We start from the raw sequence: 13,272 nt of genomic DNA, 5'->3' as shown, positions 1-13,272 counted from the left end.
ATTTTAAATTAATTCACACCGGATTTCAAACACCAAATTACTAGGAATAACAAAAAAAGAATTTAATTCAACAAGCAACAGTAACATGGTTGTGTGTTTATTTGAAGTCTGGAACAAAATTAATAATTGATCATTGGAATAATGTGTTAGTTTTAATTGTTTGACAAACTCGCATGCAAGACATTGTTTCATGAGCAGTAAATTGATTTTCAAACATTTCTCCTTTTTTGTTCTATTTCTCTGCAAATATTACATAAATATTGCAACATTGGTAGCAGTCCAAGCTGATGGGCAAAAAGCACAACACAACAAAGCCAGCTCTCTGAAATATTACAAATGAATGATTTTATTACTGTTAAATGTATTTGTTAAATGTTATATTTTGTGAGTTTAAATATATGTCAATGTTCTTTTTGGGCTATGTGAACAATCAAAAACTTTTAAAAATTAAAAAGCATCCTTATTACACTTTAACCTTTATTGTTATAATCTTCTAGACTTTATTATTTTCATCCTAAAATCTAGAAGGAGGGAAGGATATATCAGGTTATTTAAATTAAAACATTCCAATGTATTTTTTCATTCATTCTAATGTGCTATCTATTATCTTGAGATAAGACATGCATATACTTTAATGTATATTTCAATCTGCATGTTTATGATAAAACATATTAAAAGTATATCTATTTTAATGAATCAAATTAATTGATCATTAACACATTTTCTATTGCGAACTTTGATGTTGTTTCATAGAAACTGAAAACTGTTTTTGCTCACATCTTTGTTCAATTTGTCGTGTAATTACCCCTTGGCGACACTTATATTTAGATTTATGCAAAAGAAGAATTGCATTGAAGAATAGTTATAAACAGTTTTATCATTGATTCTATATATCAGACTTGATTCACAATACTTACAGTTTGTAAATTGTACAATGTATGAAAAATAAAATTGATACACCATAAATAGCACCTACAATTTGCCAAAACGGCCAAAACGTAATACTTTGTTTCTATTTATTTTCATTGCAAAACAAATGTTCTTACAAAACAGCAAATACTCTCAGAGACAAATTATTGAAATATTGATATATGGTCTATAGGACTTTTCATTAAGGATGATCAATAGATAAACACCGAAGGACGTATTCATTGTCAAGACACATACCATTAATCGTATGTTGAAACCATAAAATTTCCTAACGGGTGTTAAAATCTTACGCTCACAAAACGGAGACAACGGTCTTCTTACACCATCCAGTATGTAACTCATTGATCATCATCTTTATGATCTATTGGTTTATTACTTTATGTCAATTATTTTTTTCTGAAATCCATCTTTTATGTTTTAATAACTTATAGCATTAAGCACCCGTAAATATCTTCATATATACCATGTAAATTAAAATATCAAAATTTGATCTTGAAAGCAAATGATATATTGCACATTTAATGTATGAAACCATTTGAAATGAAAATATTCCTTAAAATGATGACAATAAATAAATATCTGAGGACAAAACAGCAAAATTCTTAAGGTCATTAGAAAGTTGCTACATATGGCAAGAAAAAAATAATATTAGGAATATATTAATATGATATCCCAATATAATAACAAAATGTATAATTTATTTTTTGAAAGTTGAAATAGTACTGCATCGAACGTAAATATCACATAGAACATGTATTTTATGTTTTAAAATGTAACGGTAAGATATGCTCGATTAATATAAAGGGCTTTCTTCGTCATTTCAGGAACCATTTAAAACCTAAAAGATCATAAAATACATGGGGTAATTTGGTTTTAAACAGGTTTGTGAAAAATTTTACGATATTTTAATTGAAATTCACTATATTTTAAAGAAAAAGACAAAGAAGAAGAAAATGTGGTATTAATAATTACAGTGTCACAATATGCAATAAGCGTTCAAATGACACGTTCAATGTTATTTATACAGATTTTCCAAAAGTGGAATTAAGGATTATCTAAAACATAAAACAAACGCATGCGATAAGTGTTCAATAAACAAGAAATGTGTCGCATGAAAGGAATTTATTTACTTTGAAATGGATAATTATTTGCATAACCAGCCGGTGTTATTTAACCAGCAGAAAAGTATCTAAGACTTAGTGTATATGATTGATTGTTAATAACATATATGGTTATGCATCAGGAAAACAAATACATAATAAATCACTTTAAGGAAAACATGACATGTGACGAGCACACAGTGACACGACTCACATCGATGATATTGATACCTCAATGTACTTTTTGATAACGATGTATGTTGTAGTAGCTTTTGCGGGAACAAGAACTGTAATCAACGAAATACGCAGGGACATGGTAAATAAATAATGATAGTAATAGACGCTGGTCTTATAGACTTTATATCAGCAATAATTGTCGTTTTTTGTGTAAACTTGTCAGAAATATGAAGAATATACAAATTTGAAATGTTGAAAGACGGTCGTATCAGATTGCTTTACATACGAAATACGTGTCATTTTTCTTAAGAGTAATGCAGTTGATTTTGACAACTTAGAAAGATTATGGGACAAGGAGTTATTTTACACTCGAGCAGGAATTTACCTTCAATATTTTTTGCATGTTTTTCCAAATTAGTAATTTATAAGATGTGACCTCAAAGATAACTCGATATGCAGCAAATATTTGTTGAATATATCGGATTTAATATTAAAGTCAAGCTTTGTTCAATTATAAATGTTCATCAGTTGATTCTTGAAACATCAAACTTCATTTAACATGTATGAGAAACGAGGAATGAACATGACATTCAAAATTGACTTATTATGTACAATAAATGATGAATAATGTACTCATTACCAAACAGCATAACTGTTTCGGCCTGGTTGGCGAATCGCCAATATTATTTTTGTTTGTAAATTCCTGTGACGGGGTTTAAGGACTTGCATCAAATACATACGGGAACAATGGTAGTTCAGATTTTCATTTCGTAAACACAAAATGTAGACATTTAGCCTTAGCAATTGTAAAAATGTGTTTCAGGTGTTGTCAAAGCTTTACAATTTGTAATTTTCTTTTAAACCAATACTTTTCTGAATACCTTAATGTGCATGTACTATATATACTGTAAAAATAATTTTGTATTACCATGTTATATTTTAAAATGTTACGAAAAATAAAAGCATAATTCATTTCCAAAAAGGCTCATTACAAAGTGATTATGTTTTTTTAGTTTGACTACCATGGTATGAATAAATGATTTCAATGATTGATGAAAACGAGAACAACTTTGGCAATGATAGCATTCTAAAGAGATTGATAACACAATAAGTTTTTACTTCATTTTATAATTTATGACGGAGAGAACTATGTCTTTGACACGTTTCAACTCGTACGATAAACGATAACACGAAATGCGTATCAGTAACTCGTATGGCCTTAACAATAAAGATTTTACGAGGTAAGTTTTTCACACGGAATGGAAAATGTCACTTATATCGAAGACTTTGGGTGAAGCTTCAAGAACATATAATTTCAATACACGTAGTTGTTCACAATTATTCTAAAAAGATAAACGGCATTCGTAAACATTGTTTAACCCTATTTGGTACAGATATTATGTTGGTACATGATACTATATTCAGGGATATGTATGCATGTATGTATGTCTTGTATTTGAGAGATAGCATTTGCCGCGTTGTTTCTTAGGATGTGCTAACCAACTTGTGTTTATTAATGAAAGGATGTTTACAACAGTATATTGTTTACTGTAGACCTCTTGCGGACTTATATTTGTAGTTTAGTCAGTTCCTGTTGAATATATATAATATCATATAAACTTAAATTGAATGTCTTAGAAATTTATTATGCTTTTTTATTCCGTACAAAAATATTGTAATAAATATATAGAGATATTTTCAATAATGTTTTAAAGGAATTGTTTGTGTTTCACATTTTATTCTGTGATTGAAATAATACTATTAATGAATAACTTGGATGGAAATAGATTTTTTTTTAATTCAGCGAAAGAATGTAATAAACTTAGAATTATCTAGAATTAAAGATCAATTTCATAACTTGTTTTCCTTTTTCGTTTCGATACCATGAAAAAATTGTCATGCTCATTATAACTATCTTTTGAATTATATTATTTTTAAGCCCTTTTAAATGATAATACACCTATTCAGATTATAACACGAAAAATAAATATTAACAGTATTTCATGTTCTAAAATAAAACACATTGAAACTATTCACAGTTGTATTTCCTTAAACTTTTAAATGCCATGAAGGAATGTCTGAACAAGCAGAAATTTCTCTATAATTATCATGATTCAGGTGATCTGGTTAAATCATTGAGTTGTGATACTTTGTCTAGGGATTTTAACATTTTTGGTAAACTTAGCTACCATACCTTTATATATAATAGTTAAATCACTCCTAGAACTTAGTCACGTATTTGGCCGCTTTGTTTCATGCATGGAGTATTGGTGGCTGATAAAATTCAGCGTTAAGATGTTAACATTTAACATGTCAATCAAAAGTGAAATAAATAAAATGTTTTGAGTAATGAAATTAATAAAAACAACCCCTATGCAAATAAACCGGTATGTGAATTGAATAGTACATACTTTTAATTTTTAAGACATTAAAACACATTGCAAGCCTAGAACAAATCAAATTGATTGATGAAATGGTAAATATTTGTTAATAAAATGTGATGGTGTTGAGAAATGGCAGACGATAGAAGATTATAACAGGACGACTAGTAGTTGATATAATTATAACAATTATTCAACATCCCAAGAAACCTGGCAACATTTAAATCTGCCACATAAATGTTTTGTACAAGCTTATTAAACTATTTTCCTCAAGAAGCGACGTAATTCTCTAGACTGATTTAATTTTCCTGAGAATGAATCCAATTAAAGAGACATTATTAACAATACAGATTTGATAAACGATTTTCATAGTTCAGCTGTAAAAAAATAATTATCTAACGAATACTCTAAAATAGTTTAGAATGGAATTAACTAATCATAAACGTCGCAAAAATTGAAAATTGTTGAAAACTCCTTTTGAATTGACCCAGTCACTGATTGCCGTGACAAATGCAACATACTTGCAACGCGCCATAGAACCGGCTTAAGTGGACTCCAGAAATCGAACAGAAACAAACATTTTATTTAGAAGCATGATCATGGTATTGATATCACAATATTTTCTGATAAATCGTACTTTGAAACACTATCATTCTCATTGTCGACAGACAGACGTTTATAATATAACGGTGCATGTGGTGATTGCCTAGTCAATCAGTTATATTATAATTGTATGTGTTTCTTGCAAAATTCATTGGATATAATGGGGGCAATACGAGAACCGTCTGGACAAGATTGATACAAAATGTATTTATGTAGCGGAGCAAAATACAGGCAATGGCTACCTTTTTTACTTTACTTTTTTTTACTTTAATAATGAGAGTATCTGCAATACATTTATTTTTAAGATATGGTTTATTTTGTCAAATTAAATATCTAGTAAATGATTTGCTTACAAAAACCAGAGAAATAAAGCGAAACAAAAGAAGAACAAGAACAAATTCCTCTCTACTTAGACTATTCGTTTGAGACAAACCTATGAGGTGATATGGTATCACATATTAAATCATTGAAAAATGATTCTTTGTCTAATTATTTTTAACAGTGTGGTAAACTTCACATACCTTACAAAATAAACAAATTTTAAATCGAATTACTTTTTATGCAAATTAACAGTATAACTTTACGCTCCGTACTATTGTTTGTATGTTTTAAGCATAATAATGAATGTATGTCCAAATTAAAGATGTTATATTTACGCATATTTTTACAAAGATGTGAAATTTGCATAAAAAGTATACTTCATTCGATTGATTTTCAATTCAATAGTTCTTTGCATAAAGAATGTTACATGTAACATCTGTAGTGGCGAGATGGGTTCAAACCCCGTCAGGGGCAAGTCATTGTTTCCTTGCTCTTCAGTACTTGCTTGTTCCAGAAACGGATTCGAGAGTGTGTTTTAAAGATTTTTAGATAATAGAAGTCATATCATTATATTAGACAATTTGATATAATGTTTCATTGTTTAACAGTTATACATCAAACTAAATATTTCAAATTGTTTATTATCGAAATTTTTCACCTTCCTGTCTATAGCTAATTTCTATCTACCAATCTGTTTAAAGTAGCCAATAATGATTGTCTATTCTATTTGTATCTGTCAGTTATGCCATTCATTTGGACCGTTAAGTAATTTGAATGTCCTAATTTTCTCACTGACACAGGATTTCGGCTTCGTTGTTTACAGGAAAGGAAACAAATTTCGTTATATGCACCGATGACGCAATTCAATAGGTTGCTTCTATGTTACGAGACAGTTCTCAGTTATAGATTTTTCATCTCTCGTGAACAACAGTTGCGACAATTTGTAAAAACTAGAAGTATTACTTTCTTCTCTCTGATTAATTTCATTTGATACATTTGACCAAGAAGACTTTTTATGTCTCAGAATTGTCACAGTGTGGCTTAGCGCATCATTGACGTTTTCGAACGTTGACTTATTGTATTTGTATCCCTTTAAGTAGGGTTGATCAAGTCAAATTCATACTTGGAGTGAACAGTCAAATATTAACAGAAAAGATTTCATTCCTGTTCCTAGGGCATCTCGAAATAATCCAGAAATTATGACATATATTCTATTTTCCTGTGACATAATCTATTGTCGTATAACAATTTTATCCAATTTGAAATAATTCATTCAAATAAGATGTGTTTTTAGTTCTCTCTTATACATAAAACATCAGATAATGCGCACACGCCCATATAAATGCATTAATTGCACACACAAATTGACATTCACGTTTATGTTCGCACAACAATATAATTTAAATAAAACGATTGAAATAAATTTTAATTTTGATAATTTCTATTTTACTTATTTATTAACTTACTTCGTTAAGTTTGCGTGAATGGAATTTTGTTACTGTGAGACAATTTCTTTTTAATAAAACAATATATATATAGTTATAAATCATTTTATTTGACAAATTTATATTTGTCTTTTTATGGTAAAAAAAGTCTGAAATTTAACTGAATATTTCAAATTGATTGTAACTATGTTCTTTACCATTCCATACCGTCTATTCTGTCAATTCTCCTGTTTAAAGTAGTCAATCATACTTTTTCTACATTATATCTCTCAATATTGCGATATATTTGAACCGTTAAATACTTTGGGTGTCCTAATTTTATCACTGACACAGTATTTCAGCTTTCTTGTTAACAGGAAGAAATCAAATTTCGTCATTTGCATTGATGAAGCGATTCAATATATTTCTTCCATGAAAGGCATTTCACAATGATAGACGTTTCATCCTTCGTGAAAATATACAACAGTTGCGACAATTTGATTGAAAGCAAGTAGTCTGAATATGAAAACCAATATGTCAACTGTTTTCATACTTTTGACTTGGACGACCTTTTTCTCAGAATTGTTATCGTGAAACTTTAGTGACATTTTCAAACATTAACTAATTGTTTTAGTGTCCCTGTTACTACATGTATGTGTGATCGAGTCGACTCCATACTCGTACACATTAAATTCTTCTATTGTTCCTTAATGAATGCATGCTATACCACTCATCTATACTAAGTGTCACAGCTTGAAGTATGAATGTTTATCGTAGAACTCGTTCCGAAATGGCCGCTTCTTGAGCTGCAAGGTAGTTAAAATGAATGGTTACCGATTTCTGACCGTCAGGGACCTAGCTGGCATAGTAGTAGGAGTTGGGAGGTGCATGGTATGCAAACAAAAGACTGGCCCTTTCAGTACTGGTGACACTATGATAAACAAGACCTTTCCCTTTTACCTTTTATTTGGTATTTAACTTGTTTTCAAAAAAAAAGCAAGTCCTTGATGTGATATTATATTTATTGTGTCACGGTTCAGGTAAAAAGATGTGTAAGCCCCTTGATAGGTCAGTCGGTAAGAGCTGTGGTACGTTATTCCGAGGGTCCTAGGTTCGAGTCCCGGTCGGGCGGCACATTCTTCTCACCCTGTGACATTTGGCGCCCAACTTGGGGCTCTGACTGAATATAGCACACAGTTAAATTCACATTGCTTTGTAACCTGAAAAATTTGAGGATGAATTTCAATATAGCAGGAAAGTATCTCACGCTTGATAACTTTACTTACTCGTATTTAGGGGAGAAAATGTACAAGAGGCCGGATAGCTCAGTCGGTAGAGCCACGGTATGGTATTTGAGGGTCTTAGGTTCGAATACCGACCAGGCTGCACAATATTTTGTTTGTTTTGTTGCTTTCTTCACTTTAATTTCAATCCTGTTTTTCATTATTTAATGTACCCCCCCCCCCTTGACTGCAACAAAATACAATAATGAAAAAAATGGAGAGTGGCATCGATGGGTCACGCACAGGTTACAGTATGATTAAACGCCAAATTTAAGGCGATTGTACGCTAAGTATGGGGCAACATTTTTTTTAATGTCACAGTTCAGAACTGCTCACTATTTAGGGGAGTTAATTTGTAAGCGGCCAAATACGTGACTAAGTTCTAGGAGTGATTTAACTATTATATATAAAGGTATGGTAGCTAAGTTTACCAAAAATGTTAAAATCCCTAGACAAAGTATCACAACTCAATGATTTAACCAGATCACCTGAATCATGATAATTATAGAGAAATTTCTGCTTGTTTTCTTTTGTTTCGCTTCATTTCTGTCGTTTTTGTTAAAGAATCATTTACCAGCTATTAAATTAGACAAAATTAACTATATCATAAAATGAGAGTTTTGCAGATACTCCCATTTTCAAAGTTTTAAAAAAGTTCCAATTGCCTGTATTATGCTCCGCTGCATAAATACATTTTGTATCAATCTTGTCCAGACGGTTCTCGCATTTCCTCCTCTATATCCAATGAATTTTGCAAAGAACAGAGACAATTATAATATAATTGATTGAAGAGGCCATCATCACATGCAATGGAATGTTATAAACGTTTGTCTGTCGACAATTTACCGCAATTTATTTTATACTTTTGATAGGATTATTGATTTATACTTGACAATTATATCTGATTATTTCACAGTGAAATTTAGAAATGTAATTTCACACTCGCCGAAAAAAACTTTTATTTTTGCTTACAATTCCAACATTATCAGGGCTGTTTAGAGCAAAGCAAAGCTAAAATTGATAAATAATTTCAAACGGAATAAAAAGATGAAACTAACCTCAATTCATTTAATTTACCAATCAGTTCAAAGACGTTGGAGCGTGCATCTTGAATTGGATTCATTCTCAGGAAAAATCAAATCATTCTAAAAAGCACGTCATTTCCTAAAGGATTATATTCTCAATAATTATGTTTCAAGCATTTATGTGTCATATAAAAATATTGCCAGGTGTCTTGGGGTTTTGAATAATTGTTATAATCATATCATACAATTCAGTCGTCATCATAAAATCTTCTTTTGTCTTCCATTATTTCTCAACAATTTAACAATTTATTTACAAATATTTACCATTTTATCAATCAACTTGTTTTGCATTTTAGCCGGTTTCTTTAGATTTTGAATAATTCTTATAATTATATCAACTACTCGTCTTTATCTTAAGATCTTCTATCGTCTGCCATTTCTAAACAATTTTACATTATATTTACATAGACTGCATTTTGTTTTATTTTTTAACATTTTAGTCATTTTACTTTTGATTGACGTATTAAATGTTTACATCTTTACGTTGAATTTTATCAGCCATCAATAAACCATGGTGGAAACAAAAACCTGACCGTTAGTTTACTTGTTTCATGAGTGTACTCAAGAATCGGCAACTAACCAAAATTCAACGTTTTGTAGCATCAGTTCCCTTGATCATATATATTATTTATTTCAATGGATTGATTAATTAAAATGAAGTTGTCATGTGGGAATAAAAACGTAACCATCGGAGAATTTCTGTATTCAGTATTTGAAACACGTCCATGTTTTGTCTTAGTTCTTTGTCCACTATAGACAAATCATTAAACTAGCATATTGACAGCCGCAGCACATAAAGCAGATATAAATGCCTGGACAAAGAGAGGCGCAATATCGGAATATATTTGTTTGAGATTGTCGAAACGAACATAAATGTATTGCAAGGTTGTCCGAAAGAAACTGTATTTAAATCATGCAAATAAAATTGCCGAATACTTCATATGTAGATTGTAAAAACATATGTATCATAACAAACATGTGTTTAACTCTTGCTCAATAGCTTTATCACTTATACGACTAAACTATAGTTGTTAAATAACATACGCTTGCGTTGCAAAATTTCATTTGATTGAATAATTAGAAATAAGTGGTAATTATTCTTTATATTCACAAAAAGAAATACAAATTTATATCAAATTATCGGATAGCCATCGTTAAAACTTCCACACATTTTTCGATTAGAAAATACACGTTACACACATGTTACTAACAATTAGGTAAATCATAACTAAAAATAAATCTGTATTTGTTTATTTATTTTGACAGTATCTGTACTAGTATATTGTGGGTGTCGTAAAATATCGACAGTACCTGTGCACCACTTACGTCTGGCAGTTCGATCACATTGTTTTGAAGTTCGCACAGGTTGTCCACTTCTGTTTTCGTCGGACCTCTGCCATCAACAGTAAAATGTATCAATGTTCTTTTTATGTTTCAAAATGTTTATATATGAAACGCAATAAAAAACACTTGTATGTCAGATATTGTTTTTTGTAGTCTTAAACTTCATTTTCGTGCAAAATTGTTGTCTTTGTAACTAAAAGCAAAAACTTCTTGATAGAGATCCCACAGGGTGTATGTGTGTGTAAGTGTTATATTACGCGACACAATTCTATATTTGTTGTCTATCAGATTTATAAAAATAAATTGATAATGATCCAACAAGTATACAAATGTAATCTGTGAATGATTGCCATCAAAAGTAATGGTGGAAAACATTTATGGAAAGTATGGTTTAGCATGAAAATTTTATAAAATCAGAATATCAAAAAGAAATAAAATGAATGAATCATGGTGAAAACAAGGTAATGTTGACATTTATGCTAGCAAATGTATTTTATCAATAAGTGCATTCGAGGAAAGGCGGTTTAAATAGTTTGCAATATAAATGCGTATTATGTTATCAAAAAGGAAATATATATAACACGAAAAGGTAAAATAACGAAAGAAAATAGTTGTATTAAATTCATCGCTTTATAACACATGATGCAGACTTTTACAATTTGACTGCAATACATCGTAAATGTTTGTACCAGAACGAACGCGCTGACTAGCTTACTCTACATGTAATAAAGAGTTTTCTTTTATTCTATTTCTGTTACAAGATGTCAATAATGATTCATAATCCTGTCATTGTACTGGTGTCAATTATTCAGTCAGTGAGTAAATTAGGATGTTCAAATTACTTTACGGTTCAAGTAAATGACACAGCTGACAGATTGAAGAGAGAAGTCTTATTGGCGTTTTCATTAAGATTTGTTGATAAAAAACAAGTAATTGAAAGCAACGCAGATAAAATTGTTCTGACATTTCTTCGTGACATTTAAAAGTTTAAGGAAATACGATTGTGAATAGTTTCAATGTGTTTTATTATAGAACATGGAATACAGTTTATATTTAGTTTTCGTGTTATAATCTAAATAGGTGTATTATTTTTTTAAAAGGTTTAAAAATTAAATGTTAAAGAAATTGTAATGAGCACGACATTTTTTAATTGGTATTGAAACGAAAATAGAAAATATGTAATGAAATTCATCTTTACGTGAAGCTTATTCTAAGTTTATTTCATATTATCACTAAATGAAAAATATATTTCCATCCAAGTTACGTCGGTTAACAATTATATTACTTTAATCACAGAATAAAAAGTGAAAAACAAATAATTCCTTTAAATCATTATTGAAAAGATGTTTTAAATTATATGTACATATTTTACAGCATGTAAGCGCATAGTAATTTGTACGACATTCAATTTAAGTTGATATAATTTTATATATAGATTGTGGGAAATGACTAAATTGCAAATATAATTCGGCAAGAGTTCATCCTTCTTACATTAATGAACACAAATTTGTTATCACCTCCTAAGAAACAACACAGCAAATGCTGTCTCTAAAATACAAGACTGATAAATGTGACATAGATACATGAATGTATATTCTTTAATATAGTATCATATACAAACATAAAATCTGCCTCAATAGGGATAAACAATGTTTACGGATGCCGATGATCTTTTAGAAGAATTGTGACTTCTTGTAATGAAATTATGTTCTTGAAGCTCCACCCAAAGTCTTCGATATAAGCGACATTTTCCATTCCGTGTGAAAAACGTACCTCGTAAAATCTTTGTTGTTAAGCAATACGAGTTACTGATACGCACTTCGTGTTATCGTTTATCGTTCGTGTTGAAACATGTCAAAAACATAATTATCTTTATCTGAAATTATAACATGAAGCAACAAACCGAAAATTATCGCTTAATAATGAGCGTTTTTGGAAATAAATTATGTTTTCATTTCGTTAATTTTTAAGTGTAATGGTAATACAAAATATTTGTTTACAGTATAGTGCATGTAAATTGATAAATCAAAATCAGGTATTCGGTTAACAGAAAATTACAATTTGTGAAGCTATGACAAAACGTGAATCAAATTATTCTAAATATCTACAATTTGTATTTTAGGAAATCTGAACTACCATTTTCCTCGTATGTATTTCATGAAAATCCTAAAAAAACCGTCACAGCAATTTACCAACTTGTATCCATACATGTTTTCAAAAATACCGTTGCTGTCAACAGTAATGTAATTCTTCAAACAGGCTGCAACGTTTAAGTTATTTGACACATGAGTAAATTAATCATCATTTATTGTTAATAATAAGCCGGTTTGGAATGCTATGCACATTCCTCGTTTCTTATACATGTTAAACGAAGTTTAAAATTTAAAATGCATTCGAATAATAAGTTTCAAGAATCAACTGACAAGAGGTTATTAATGAACAAAGCTTGACTTTAATCTCTAATCCGATACATTCAACAAATGTTTGCTGCAGATCGATGCATCTTTGAAGAATCATTGAAATGTCACATCTTGTAAATTACCCATTTGGAAAAGCACGCACAATCTATTGGACATAAATTCCTGCTCGAGTGTAAAATAATTCCTTGTCCAATAATCTTTCTA

This window comes from Ruditapes philippinarum, unplaced genomic scaffold, assembly GCF_026571515.1.
Source record: "Ruditapes philippinarum isolate M1 unplaced genomic scaffold, ASM2657151v2 ctg408_1_1_1_1, whole genome shotgun sequence".
NCBI lineage: Eukaryota > Metazoa > Mollusca > Bivalvia > Venerida > Veneridae > Ruditapes > Ruditapes philippinarum.
Note: the sequence above shows the minus strand (reverse complement) of the source record.